The following is a 14,128-nucleotide window of genomic DNA, read 5'->3' as shown; positions in this document are numbered from 1 at the left end:
AGAGGATGAGATGGCTGGATGGCATCACTGACTTGATGGACATGAGTCTGAGTGAACTCTGGGTGTTGGTGATGGACAGGGAGGCCTGGCATGTTGTGATTCATGGGGTCGCAAAGAGTCGGACATGACTGACCAACTGAACTGAACTGAACTAGGGTTTGTAATATACATCTTTATCTTATCTCAGTCACCTTCAAATACTGATATATCACTTTGAGTGAAGTGCACTCAGCTCATAAGTGTCAACACTCAGTTCTCCTCTCCCGTCTCTTGTGTGGGCTTCCCTGGTGGCCCAGAGGGTAAAGCGTCTGCCTGCAGTGCGGGAGACCCAGGTTGAATCCCTGGGTCGGGAAGATCCCCTGGAGGAGGAAATGGCAACCCACTCCGGTACTTTTGACAGGAAAATTCCGTGGACTGAGGAGCCTGGTTGGCTACAGTCCATGGAGTCACAAAGAGTTGGGCATGACTGAAGCGACTTCACTTCACTTCACTTCATCTCTTGTGTTAATGTTTTATACATATTATTCTACATGTTGTAAATCCACAGTATATTTTTTATTGTATTTTCTTTAGGTACTCAAATATCCTTTAAAGAAATTAAAAATCTTAAAAAGTTATTTTTTATTTACCATTTTCACCATCTGGAACTTTGTATGCCTTAGAAAGAAAAGAAAAGAAAGTGAAGTCACTCAGTCATGTCTGACTCTTTGCAGGAAAGAATACTGGAGTGGGTTGCCATTTCCTTTTTCATCTGTATGCCTTGGGTAGAACTAAATTTCCATCTGGTGGCATACTACTTCTGTTGAAGGACTTCCTTTAACTTTTTTTTGTGTGTGTAGTGTACTTCTGATGACAAACTTGCTAAGATTTTGTTTGTATATAAATTTGGTTTTGTTTTCCTTTTGTAAAGTACTTACTGACTATAAAATTCTTGGTTAGTAGTTTTTTGGTCCCCCCCACCTCAGTATTTTTTCTATTATTTGCTGGTCTTCAAAATTTCAGACATAAAGCCTCCAATATTTTTCATCTGTGTTTCTCTTATACAATGTTCCTTTTCTTTGACTGTCTTCAAGTTTTTCTTTAGTTTTTTTTTTTTTTGTAAAGTGTTTTGACCATGATGTGTCAAAATATCTGTGTATGTGTGTGCTTAATTTATCTTTCTCAAAGTTCCTAAAATTCTCGGTTTGTGACTTACCTTTCTCTAATTTTGGAAAATGCTTGGCCATTGTCTCTTGAAATGTTTCTTCTGCCCCACTCCCTTTTTTAGCTTCAGGGACTGTATCTTCAAGTATGCAGGATCCTCTGATTTCATCGCATGTGTTTTGAGAGTTCAATTCCGTTTCTCTCCCCTGCTGCCACTCTTTTTTTTTTTTTTTTCCCAGTTTGGATAATTCCTGTCGATCTATCTTCAAATTCACTCCTTGTTTTCACTGCTCTGTTCAGTCTGTTAATTTGTTGATTGAAGAAATTGTTGTCTCTTATAACACATTTTTTTGTTTTCAGCACTTCCATTTGGCTCTGTTTGGTGATCTCAGTCACCCAGCTGAACTTCTCCTTGTTCATGCAAATCTGTCTGCTTTTTCACTAGACCCTTAATATATTGACTACAACTATTTTGAAGCTCCTTGCCATTGGTTTCAACGTTTGATTCAACTCTGAGTCTATTTTTGTTGACTATTTTACCTCTTGAAGAGTTGTTCTCCCTTTGTTTCTATGTGTGTCTTTTGCAATTTTTAGCTAAAGGAAGGATATTAAGCATAGAAGAGTCGTGAATCATGAGGTAAAGTGTGTTTATGCTCACAGTGGGTATGCTTCTTCCCTTGCCAATTCATTACTGTGGGGGACTGAGTCAGTCTAGTCATTACCTAAGTTGCAGAGGTTTTGTTACTACGGTTATGTTGAATGCGCCACAGACTTGAAAACCCTCCACTGGGGGCTGGTGCACTCTTTTTTTCTGTCTGAACTGCTGCTGCCTGAAAAATTTTCAGTTTTCCTGTTGCATCTCTAGCTTTCAACAGTCCCTACTCACCTCTGCAAACGGGGTCTCTCTTCTTGGTCTGCACCCCACAGCCTATTTTTGCTTGTATCTGGTGCAAGTTGTGGGGTGAGATTAGGGGGTGGTACTCAGATCTTCCAGCCTTTTCTCAGTCTTAGGAAAGCTCTGTATTTCTATCTACTAAGGGTGGGATTTCCTTAATGTTTCTACCTCTCCCTCACCATGGGCAGTCAAATTTTGCTGCATATTTGCAAAAGTATGGTGAGGTAGCATTTCCAGTCAGAGCAGAGATTTATCTTGTTTCTATCTCTTCTGTGGAGCAAAGTGAGGCTTTGCTCATGTCCTGTGTTTAGGGTAGGAAATTCCTATCCCTTCCTTCGTGGTTTAAGATTTTTCCTTAATATGAAAGAACGTTCTGGGGAGTAGGATTTAGTGTATATGTGCCAATAAGGGGACCCTCACCCAGTCTTTCTTGTAAGCACCTAGTAGTAGCCCTCAGAAAATGGCTTATGAGGGACTGTGGTCTCCTTTTGGGTCTGGGGATTTAAAATTCTCACTGCCACCCACACTTGGCCTCCACGAGTTTGTTAAGGTGTCAGCTTTTTTCTTGTTTCTTGCTTTCACGGTGTCTGCCTCTTCTCCCCGTGTGCACTGCCTAAAGGGAAACCGTTAGTACGTCTTACGTCCCCTGGAAGAGACTTGTCACTATTCAGAACTCAGTTTACCTCGTTGTCTTGTGACATCAGCTTAAGAAAACATAAGGTTTGTAGATCATACCATGTTTTTTCTCATTGTTAGGGTGGGAGCAAAAGTCTGTGGAGGATTTCTAAACCCTAAATGGAAGCAGAGCTCCCAGGCAGTTGTTGTTCAGTTGCTAAGTCGTGTCCAACTCCTTGTGAGCCCACGGACGGCAGCATGCCAGGCTTCCCTGTACTGCACCATCTCCCAGAGTTCAGGTCCTGATGCAGGGAGAGACTGAAGGCAAAAGGAGAAAAGGGTGGCAGAGGATGGAGTGGTTAGATAGCATCACTGACTCCCAGACAGAGGAAACTGGAAATATGACTTCTGAAGCTTTTGCTCAAGCTCTGATGTGGACGAGTAGCAATGACTTGGTTGGGAGGCTTGAGGTTGTGCGTTTAGAGTGTCTCTGCCTTGCATTTTCTCTTTTCTCCAACCCACCCCTCCTTTACTTTTATGCTTATTATGCTTATTATGCTTTCCCTTCTCAAGTTCCTTCTAAAACTGAGAGAGTGTTAGTAGAATTGGGGTCAGCACACAGACACCAAAAAGGTGTGCATTTAAATTTTTTATGTTTTAAAAATTTAAGTTCTGTATTATAAATCCTTTTCAATTTGCACAGATGAATTATACATATATTTTTTTACATTTAAAAATTTCAAGCTCCATAGTATAAATTCTTTTCAATTATCTTCTTTTTTGATGGTACCTGCTCTGTTAGCTATTTTAGGAGAACAAATATTTGGCTTGGCTTTTGGGAAGAACAGAGAATTCTCATAAAACTCACTCTGTGAAAATACTAAAAGAGGTGATAGGTTTGCTTCGCAAACACATGGTGGTTTTCAAGGGTGATATTATCCCAGAAAATAGATGAGTAATGCCATCACACCATACTTGTTGGATAATTATTTGCAGATAATCCATGTTTCCATCTCTGGAAGACATTATTATGCTCAGAAAAATGTTGGACTATCTGGAACTTACTATTTGTGTAAATTTTGTGCTTTCTGCCCATTATATAATTTCACACCAGTGGGACAGAAAATATGCTATGATAGAAATTCAAATTAGAACTTCAATGAGCTGGCTGAGAGGAATTTGGTTTCCCACATGAATTGGTGAAATAGTCCTACTAGACACCCATGTAGTATCATTATTTTTTGTTGGTAAGTGAATTTAACTGTGTCTAGTTTTCTAGCAGTAAGATGCTTATTGAAAATTTGGGAGAAGCTGGGGATGGGTTAATGTCTGTAGATAAAAATCTGAGCGTATATTTTAATGTAACAATTTGTATTTCAATATTTTAATGGTAAAACTGTTATTCATGGCTGAACATTAACACACCAATGATCGATAAGATGGACAGGAAGGCCCATTCTTAGCTAGGTGGTGTGGGTGTAAACAGCCCACAGCAGAGCTTGAGGGTAATTTTTCTCAGCCCGTTCCCTTTTCCTAGATCACACCTCATCCTCTCCCCTGAAAGCTTCTCTGCTTTGGTTCTCCATCAGGGTCACCAGTACCCGCGGCCACCAGGCCCCAGCTTGGAATGCAGAGGTGTCTTTTCATGACCTCATTCCTTAGCAGCTGCACCAGTGACTGGTTCTGACGGGTTCTCTTTTCTCTTCTTAACATCCAGGGTCTCTCTCAAACCATGGCTCTTTCTCATCTCCATAAAGAGGGGCCTTCTGCTTGATCTGCTTTCCTTGCACCTCAGAGTTCTCTGAATCTTCTTGCAACCTCTGCCAAGACAGCCTTTCAAAACCCTAAATCTGACCTTGTCACCCTCTCACCTAGTATTGGATATTTCCTCCTTGATTATAAGATGACATTAAAAGATTATGAATTCCTTTTCCTGCCATAAATACCTCCCTTAATCTGTCCTGGGAGCCTATCCCCAGTCTCTCCCTCACCATGACCTCAGCCCCTCACCCCTGACTCCCAACTTGAGGTTCAGCTGAAGGGATCTGGGCCCTTTCACCCCTTGTGGTCCTGGTTACTGCCCCCTGGGCCACCCCCTTCTTCCTTCAACCTGAGGAGCCCCTCTGTCTGCAGAGATCAGCTTGAGCCCTCCTGCCCTGCCTTCTCTTTCTCTCTCATCCTCTACCCTCAGCACTCTTTCCTATACGCTACCGATGTCACCAGTAAATGCTTACTTTATCCAAGGCTCATGGCAACTCCCTGTATTCCCTGGTTTGATGTCCCTCTTCTCCTCCTGATGTGTGTACATGCTCTGCTGCTTTGCAGGGCAGGTGAGTGAGGCGAGGGACAAGATCTGAATCTTACTTCATTTTATATCTGCACATGTCATGGAAGTTCACACTCTGTCCTTTCCTCGAAAGTTTTCTGTCCTTTTCTGGAAGGTTTCTGGGTCATTTCCATCTTTCCAAGGCTTTCAGCAGCAGCTGACATGCCCTGGCATCCCACGTTTCTCTCTCTAGATCCCCCTTCAGAATCATTCCTGTATTTCCCAAGCCTTCCTAGACAACTCAGCTGGGTTAGACCATAAATGACCCTAGCTTTCTCACGCCTGCCTCTGATATTTTCCCCGTGGTTTTGCCTCTGCGCTGATCCCATCACTGTCACCTTCCTGAAGTCACCTAGAGCTCAGGCTGCCCCAAGGCTTCCCTTCGAGCCCCCTCCACCACGCACCAGCCTCTGATCTTATCGTTCCCCTCTGAGGCTGCCTCCCTCCCTTGCTTGGATGATGGGGCAGCTTTCTGGCAGGTGATCTTGCTTGTGGTCCACCCACTTCTCAGGCCACTTCCCAACCATCCAGGGGTACCATCCCAAACCGGACGCCCCCTCGGGGCAGTCAAAGCCCTTCCCCGGCAGCCGTGTTGATGTTGCTCCCATCCTGCGCCCTGTAGGCCCTGTCTCTCCTGAATGCACCATCCCCTCCTCTGCACTTGCAGGGCTGTGTTCCTGCTCCTACAGCACTTTCCTCTCCTTCTTCTGCCTCAAAAACTCTGACCTCATATTTAATATCCTGTTAAAACATCTCCCCTCCACCGCCCAAATCATCCCTGACTTCCCATCAAAGTCAGTGCCTTCCTTCTGTAGGTGCCAGGAAACTTGAGTGTCCACCTCCGGTGAGAATGCATTACACAGTATCGAAATTTCTCTCCCTGGCTCAGAGTTCCCTGGGGATGGGAACTGTGTCTTGCTCACCGAGGCCCTCTCAGTGCCTGCACAATGCCTGGAAATCACAGGTACTCAAATATCTGAACTCCAGCGTGAACTAGAAAGATCAAAGACCTGGGGTTGGTGGTTGGAGGGAGAGAAAGTGGGCTGGGGGTTAGGAAGAGAAAGTGCAGGAACAGATGAGGGCGAAAACGCACTGAGGCATGTGCTTATTTGTTTTTGATAAACGAAGCTTGGGAGAGGGGTAAAAAAGAAATGGTCCTTAGCTAGTCACCTTCTTCCATTGTTCCTCTTCCTGGGGAAGGAGCCAAGATATATTTAGAAGGGGTCTAAAGTTTCTTAGTAAAGCTTCTAGGACAAATCGAGAGCTTATTGCATTGCACATAATTTTTTTTTTCCTTCCTGGCACATGGCTAGACAATTATACTCTGTGGGTCCTCAAGGACTCTTGCAGTTCCAAGAGCCTGTAAAACAGTCTCAGGTAAGTCTTTGAAATGGGGAAGTCCAAGACAAGATGTTGCTTTTCAAGGTGTAAAGGAATCCATACAAATGGATCCCGTGTTCGCTATTACCTGGATTGCTAACGACAAGCCCGTCACTGGCTGATAAACTTAATTCATGGCCTCAAAACGGGGTGGGGAACGGAAGCAGAGCCAAGGTAGGCAGGCTGCAGAGCCTGAAATCAAAGTCAATGGCAGAAGAAAGATCTGAAAAGAATGACATTCTAGTCCTGCTTTCTCTTCCTTTTCAGGCTTTATGGCACCTTTGAAGAAACAAAAGCTTTACAGAGAAAAGGCTGGTTTGGCAGGGGAAGCTCGCGGCTCCCTTCAGCTCACTTTACTGTCTTCCTGGCGCTTTTCTTTTTAGACAAAAAAGCAGTTGCCACTTTCCTTCTCTCTCTTTGCTTCTCTCCTCTGTCTCCTGAATAGTTCTAGAAAAGGGGGCATTTACCAAGGCAAAGTCCTAGGCTAAACGGTTAGCCGCCCCTTCCCGTGTCCCCCTGCCTCCTTCTCCCTGATGTAACGCTCTGAGCCCGTCAGGCTTCTCCTGTCCTGCGGGGCCGGGGGTGGGGGGTACGTGTGGGAAGACATCTCCGCGTTGTTCACCAGGACACACTGCGTTCTAGGGGCTTTGTTGGATCCACGACTCGGCGGTGCAGATCTTCAACTGTTTCCTCTTGGAGGATCAAATTTACAGTTTTTTCCTGCCTGTCTCTTTACGGTGAGACATTTGAAATCCACAGGCGGACTGAGCCAGCTGGGCAGAAAGTTTGGAATTCTGAAATGCTGCCGAATTGTCAGGGGCCAGCCTAGCTAATTTGCTGATTTACTGAACTTGACCCAAATGAATTTCTGTGTACACAAAATTTATGAAGACGTCTTTGAATAATTGTATTAAATGAGATTCTGGGCCTTTATTTTCCATTTTATTACCTTTTCTGAACACTGTGGATTCCAATCATATTGAAACATTTTGTGTTCAGGCTTTGTAGGAAATGCTGATGATTGAACCTCAGAAGAATTGAAGGGTTAGTTCATAAATGAATAAAAAGCCAGTGGCATTTATCCAAAGTTTGTTTAACTATCCTAACCTCATGGGCCTGTAAAAATTCAACTGAAAATCATTGAGAAGAGGTCCTCCCATGAGATCCCTTGGCACTTTCTGCCTCTGCTTGGATCGGAAATACCATGAGAGTATTTTTCTTTTTTTCTTTTTTTAAATTTCCAACATTTCAGCACTTCTAGTTCCATTTGCAGATGGAGAAGAGCAGAGGGAAAAAAAGAATGGGAGGAGAACATGAACTTTTCTTAACCTAGAAGTTATTGCACAGCTTTTCTGTGAAACTTCAAGCCAGAACATCCCTGGTTGAGGCCAACTGCCTCTGCCTAGGAAACCTCCAGGCATGGGAGACTCATCCACAGAGGTTCTGGTCCAAGATGGCCATTTAGCATCAACTCGAGGACGTCTGACAATGGAACTCAGGCTCTGGTCTCAGCACCCATTAGCTTAACCTCCCAGGGCGTAACACAAGCAGAAATTACATCTATTACCTACTTAGAGCAGTGCTCTGTAGGTCATGGAAGAGCATATTTCATATTATTCCTTTAGAAGGAGCAGTTGTGTGGGTAGATGGGTTGCAAAAACAGCTGTAGTCCTCATAAGCACAGAGACAGAAAGCAGATTATTATTGCCTAGGACAGTGAGGGGGGAATTCAGAGGAAAATGGGGAGTGATTTCAGATGGGTGTGGGATCTGTTTTTGAAGTTAAAAAAATATTCTAAATTTGATTGTGGTGGTGACTACACAACTTTCTAAATATACCAAAAACCATTGAATTGTACCCTTGAAAATGAGTGAATTGTATGGTATATGAAGTATATCTCAAGAAAGCAACTCTATTAAAAAAAAAATAATAACCACCATCTGTCCTTCCTTTCTGGATGTGAGCCCTCTGCAGTGTGACTTGGCAGTTCTTCCCATCAAGGAGGGGAACCTCTTTTCCCACCCATTGGTCTCCCAGGATACCCTCCAATTCTTGCCAGCCCATGAAAGACTGGAGCAGTGGCAATGCCCAGAGGCCTTGTGTGCCTGGCTCTCCTGTGAGCCGTCTCCACTATGAAAACTCATCCTGGAAGATCAGAGACTTGTGTCACAGAGCCAGCATCCCAGCCATGGCTGTCTCAGCCCACTCCTCAGCTGCCTGCAGAGACACGTGTGAGCCCAGCCAAGATGAGCCAGCCTGCCAGAGGAGCTGAAATGCTCATTGAGCCACAGACAGGTGAGGCATAAAAACCGTTGCTTTAGGAAGCACACTGGAGCCATTTGTTCTGCGGCACTGCCTGACTGATACATGTTCCATCTTTTGGGGGTTCTTGAAGTATAGAAAGTGTAGACTATAGAAAAGGAGTACATGCAGAGGTTATCCTGGTTACACACTAGGCCAGAATTTCACTCTGGTTTTCAGGTTCTGAGCAGGGCTTGTCTTTCACCTGCCAAATCTCTGGATATTGTCATGAAATGCATCCTTGGTTAGGTAGGAGCTGGTGGTCATTAGAAGTCACCCTCAGGTGGCATGGCCTTTCCACTCACACTCCCAGACCTTCTGGGGAGGAGTTCAGGGCTGGTGGGGCAGCTGGCCTCCACTGTTTGTCACACGTGGGTCAGACCCACAGCATTCTGATACATCTGACACAGCCTGCTCTTGGACACTGGGAAGAAGCCAGCTTGGATAAGTGTGAGAGTCCTGGTCCTCATACAGGAGATGTTTAATAAAGCCCCTTGGTTAACTGCCTGGGCGGCGGGAGATGTGCAGGAAGAGACTGCTTTCAAGGGTCCTGTCACCCGGCCTGAGCGGCGCTGGGGAGAAGGCTCATGTGAAGGGCCCTAGGAAACATAAAAGGGAGAGGATGGAGGTTGCTTCACGGGGAAGCTGCACTTTGAAGGAGCTGATTGTTAAGTTTTGATGTTCAGTGCAGAGTGAGGGGAGAATGGCCTGAAGCAAAATCCAGGGGGCGATAAAAATGAGAAACACCTCGGTGGTCGAAAATGTCCCATGTCAACATTTCCCCATAGAACCTCCCCTCCTGATGGTCTGGCTGTTGAGCTTTAAAAATGAGGCTGGCAGGACTGCAGGATCGCATTTAAGGTTCCATCTACGTTGGCCTAACTTAGCCGCGGACCGGTGCGGGGCACATGCGGCCGCAGCTCCGCGCAAGGTGCGTGCCGTGTGCTGACTTGCGTAGCGGTGTCTGACTCTTTCAACCCCATGGACCGGAGCCCGCCAGGCTTCTCTGACCATGGAGCTTTCCCGGCAACAGTACTGGAGCGGGTTGCCGTTTCCTACTTCAGCAGATCTTCCTGACCCAGGGACCGAACCCCTGTCTCCTGGGTCTCCTGCACTGGCTGGCAGATTATTTACCACTGAGCCACCTGCAAGGTATAGCTACACATTTTTTTTTTTTCTGTAACAAAAATTGTAGAGCTATTTTTTAAGGAATATGCTGGGCTGTGATTTAGTCTTGACTAATTTCCATTCATCTATCTGCCCAAATTTCTTCTGTCTACAAGAGGTGAGCTTCCTCTGTTCAGACAGACCCAGCACTCACACTTTCAACAAGTATACATTTTTATTGAATTCCCACTGTGTACAAGGTACCCTGCTTGGCAACACAGGATTAAAAGCAGGAAAAAAAAAAAGGGGGGTTATTCTTTTTCTTTAAGCTCTGCTGTTAAAAAAAAAAAGGTTTTTTAAAAATGCAAGTGTGGCTTTGATAACCCTTTGGAGTAAAATTATTTAAATTAGAAAATTATGAATTTACAGCAATAAGTAAATGATGTGATTTAGAGAAAGCTCTTCTTAATTCTATAGCTTGGCAAATTTGATTTCTACTGTCATTGAAGATGATGTAATTGTGCCTTAATAAGCAAAATTATTAAAGGGTTTATGAGCTTTCATTTGTGAAACTCAGGGAGGAAAGGTCAAAAGGATTTTCCCCCTACAATTCTCTAAAGAATTTGAATTTAAAATGAATCTCATTCTACAAGGAAAAAAATGTAAAATCAGAAAGACAGAAACTAACCCCCCCCAAAAGAAAACAGAAAAAACCCTTAATTTATGTTGACTTCATTATTCTCTAGATTAAAAGCAGCTCAACATAAAATGAGGACTTTTGAGTTCAAACTTTTAAGGAATTCACGTTTGCATCAATTTTTAAATGATTTTATAACTAATGAACTTGGATTTCTTTTGGCATGGCATAAAATCCATTTGTACAGTTTTTAATTAAGAATGCAGCCTCTGCAATTAAAATCAAGGGTAGGGACTTCATCTGATGTCCTGTGAGAACCCCAGTCGAAAAAATTATGGTAATGCTGTGTGTCCTAAAAGCCTTCTCTGAGTGTCGAAAACACGCGGTGCAGAATTACCCCGGCTGCATAATGAGTGCTTATTTAAAAAGTTGATAATTAGAAACATTTAGTTGTGATGTGTTAAGGGTCTTGTTTACCACTAATCTCCCTGGTATTTGCTGTGGGCTTGAAAACCGGACTGAGAACGATCTAAACCTGAGCTCAGCAAGGATAGGCTGGGTCAGACTCCCGACTCATAATGCAAATACTGCCGCTTTCACAGAGGCCGGGGAATTCCTAATGTGGATTTTAATATTTAAAATTACCAGTGCCATTATTGAAAATATTAAGATGCTTTCATGTCGAACTGATTAAAATTACATTTGGAATAATGAATGACGTGTAATGTACAAATACCCACCCACTTCTACTTTTTAAAAAAGTATAGATAAATGCAATGGAAAATCTTCCAAGATATTTTTTGGGGACACTCAGAGCTTGGGGGCAGAAACCCAGGGCCAGGGGATCCAATGAGGTGGCCCACTATAAGCCTTATGATTCATGGCTTGCCAAGAAGAATGCTCAAAGAGAAACTGAATTCCTCTGGAATTCAGGATTCATTTCCTTCCGAATCTTTGGAAGGTCGAATATGCCCACTAAATAGGTCTTTATTTCTGGCAGGAGGATATTGCTCATGCTAGCTTTGAGTTCTGTTCATTTCTTTCAGCATTCAGGGCGCTTCTCCAAAGGTACTCTGTGGGTTGCTCCCTTGACAAAGCTGCATTCGGTCCTTATCAAAATCATCTTGGTTCCATCCTCCCGGAATGTAGGTCATGTGCAAAGCAGTGCTTCTGCCATTTGCACTCAGAACACAGATGCACCAGCCTCCCCAGGTAACCCTCACAGGGAAGGAGTTTAGCTGAGACACAAGACTGAGCAAGGAGTCCCATTGGGTGTGCAGGCTGCTCTCAAGAGCCGACCTTGACTGTCAGAAGAAACAGCTCAGCAGCCCGCCCTTGCTCCCCATCCTCAAAGCACTGGGGTGGGGGCCCTGCCAGCTCCTCCCCCTTGGCTCCTCCCCTGCCCATCCCCGGGGCACTCAGAGCAGCAGAATGGACTGTGCTCCTGGGAGGAAGTCTAGGTTAGCTGCAAGTGACCCCACTATCCTGGACAGGGCTGCCTCCACTGTCTCCGCCACCACACCCTCATCTGCCTCTTTTTTGTCACCAGAATGACCCTTTTTATTTAGTACTAATTCTTCTTCTTTTTTTTTTAGAAAAGCTTTCATTTCCCAGAACAATGACTGAAAAGTACAGAGAATTCCTATACACTCCCTCAGCCTGGCCCCACCGTCATCAGTTTCCCCGTTAATAACATTTTGAGTTCATGCGGTGCATTCATTTCAGCTGATGAACCAATATTGACACAATACTGTTAACTGAAGTCCCTGGCTTATGTCTGGCACCCCACACGGTGCTGCACATAGTGTGGTTCTGAACAAACGTAACATGTGAAACAGTTTTCTTGCCCCAAAAGTCATCTGTGCTCTACCCATCCATCCCTCCTCCACCCTTCCAATGGGCGTGGGATCATGTCATTCCCCTGTTTAAAATGACTAAATTAAAATAATTCCTGGCACTCCTCCCCCTTCCAGGGACAATCCCATTATACTGCCCCATCCCTCCCTCACTTGGGAGAGTTACTTAATAAAGCCCAAAAGCCATCTCTGAGAGCATTACAAACCTTCATGGTCTGCCTGGTCCCTGCCTACCCATCTGGCCCCGTCCACCCACATCCTTATATCTAATGAAATATCATAGATGAGAGTATGAGCTTTGCCCTGCACACACCTGAGCTGGGACCCACCTCCTCCATTTGCCAGTTGCTTGACCTAAAAAGGATTGAATACCATCAGCATTATCAAAGATCAGTCACACAATGGGAAAATGCTTTCAACAAAGACAGCAATACATCCTAACCATATGAACAGTTTATACACGTTTCTTTCATTCACTTCACTGGTGTTTACTAAGTGCTTATGAATGTGGCCGTGTCAAGACGCTGATATCCCGGGTGGCTCAGTGGGTAAAGAGCCCACTTGCAAGGCAAGGTCTGCTGCACACTTGCGTTCGATCCCTAGGTCGGGAAGATCCCCTTGGGGAAGGCCTGGCAACCATTCTTGCCTGGAGAATCTCATGGCCAGAGGAGCCTGGTGGGCTATAGTCCATACGGATGAAAAGAGTCAGACACAACTGAGCAACTGAGCACACACACGTCGTATTCTTATGTCTCAGAAAGTCTACTCCCCCATTCATACACAGGAATAGAAGAAAATCTAGACGGATTCAAGCACTTACTGAGAGAGTAATGGAATCCCATCTTCTAGTTTGCTTATCAGCAATGATGTTTATTGTTAAAATATTTTCTGATCTGATATGTGAGATAGTGGTTTGTTTAAAATATTTATGATTTATAATTATTGATTATTCCTATCATTGCTTTATTTATTTTTATTTTTTGGCTATGCCACAAAGCACATAGAATCTTACCTCTCTGACCAAGGATTGAACCCAGGCTCCCAAGTGTTAGTTGCTCAGTCGTGTCTGACTCTTTGCAACTCCATTGACTGTATATTTGGGGAGGATATCTTTTATTAGGTCAAGAATGTTTTCTTATATTTCTTGTTAGTTAATAGTTGTTTACTCACCACGAGTTTTATTCAGTGCCTTTCTGAATCTATTGCAAATTATACTAAACTGTATTTTTCTGTTAATTTGTTAGTGTGCTACAGAAACTTACAGATCTAACACAGTTTTTGTGTTCCTAGAAAAAAATCTAAGTTGGGTTGATGTTCAATTGTTTTCTAGTCTCCGTGACTGTATGAAGGTGGGATTGTCTGTTCTTGAAGGTTTGAAAAAATTAAACTCTAAAGCCACCCATGTGCCTTTGAAACTATCTGAAAGTGTTTGAAAGTGTTAGTTGCTCAGCTGTGTCCAACTCTTTGCAGCCTCCTGGACTGTAACCCACCAGGAATTCTCCAGCCAAGAATACTGGAGTGGGTTGCTGCTGCTGCTGCTGCTAAGTTGCTTCAGTCATGTCCAACTCCGTGTGACCCCACAGACAGCAGCCTACCAGGCTCCCCTGTCCCTGGGATTCTCCAGGCAAGAACACTGGAGTGGGCTGCCATTTCCTTCTCCAATGCATGAAAGTGAAAGGTGAAAGAGAAGTCACTCAGTCGTGTCCGACTCTTCGAGACCCCATAGACTGCAGCCTGCCAGGCTCCTCTGTCCATGGGATTTTCCAGGCAAGAGTACTGGAGTGGGTGGCCACTGCCTTCTCCACCGGAGTGGGTTAGCCATTCCCTTCTCCAGGGGATCTTCCTGACCCAGGATTCAAACACAGGCC

The sequence above is a fragment of the Oryx dammah genome, unplaced genomic scaffold, assembly GCF_014754425.2.
Source record: "Oryx dammah isolate SB20612 unplaced genomic scaffold, SCBI_Odam_1.1 HiC_scaffold_14, whole genome shotgun sequence".
Lineage (NCBI taxonomy): Eukaryota > Metazoa > Chordata > Mammalia > Artiodactyla > Bovidae > Oryx > Oryx dammah.
This window is presented reverse-complemented; position numbering follows the sequence as displayed.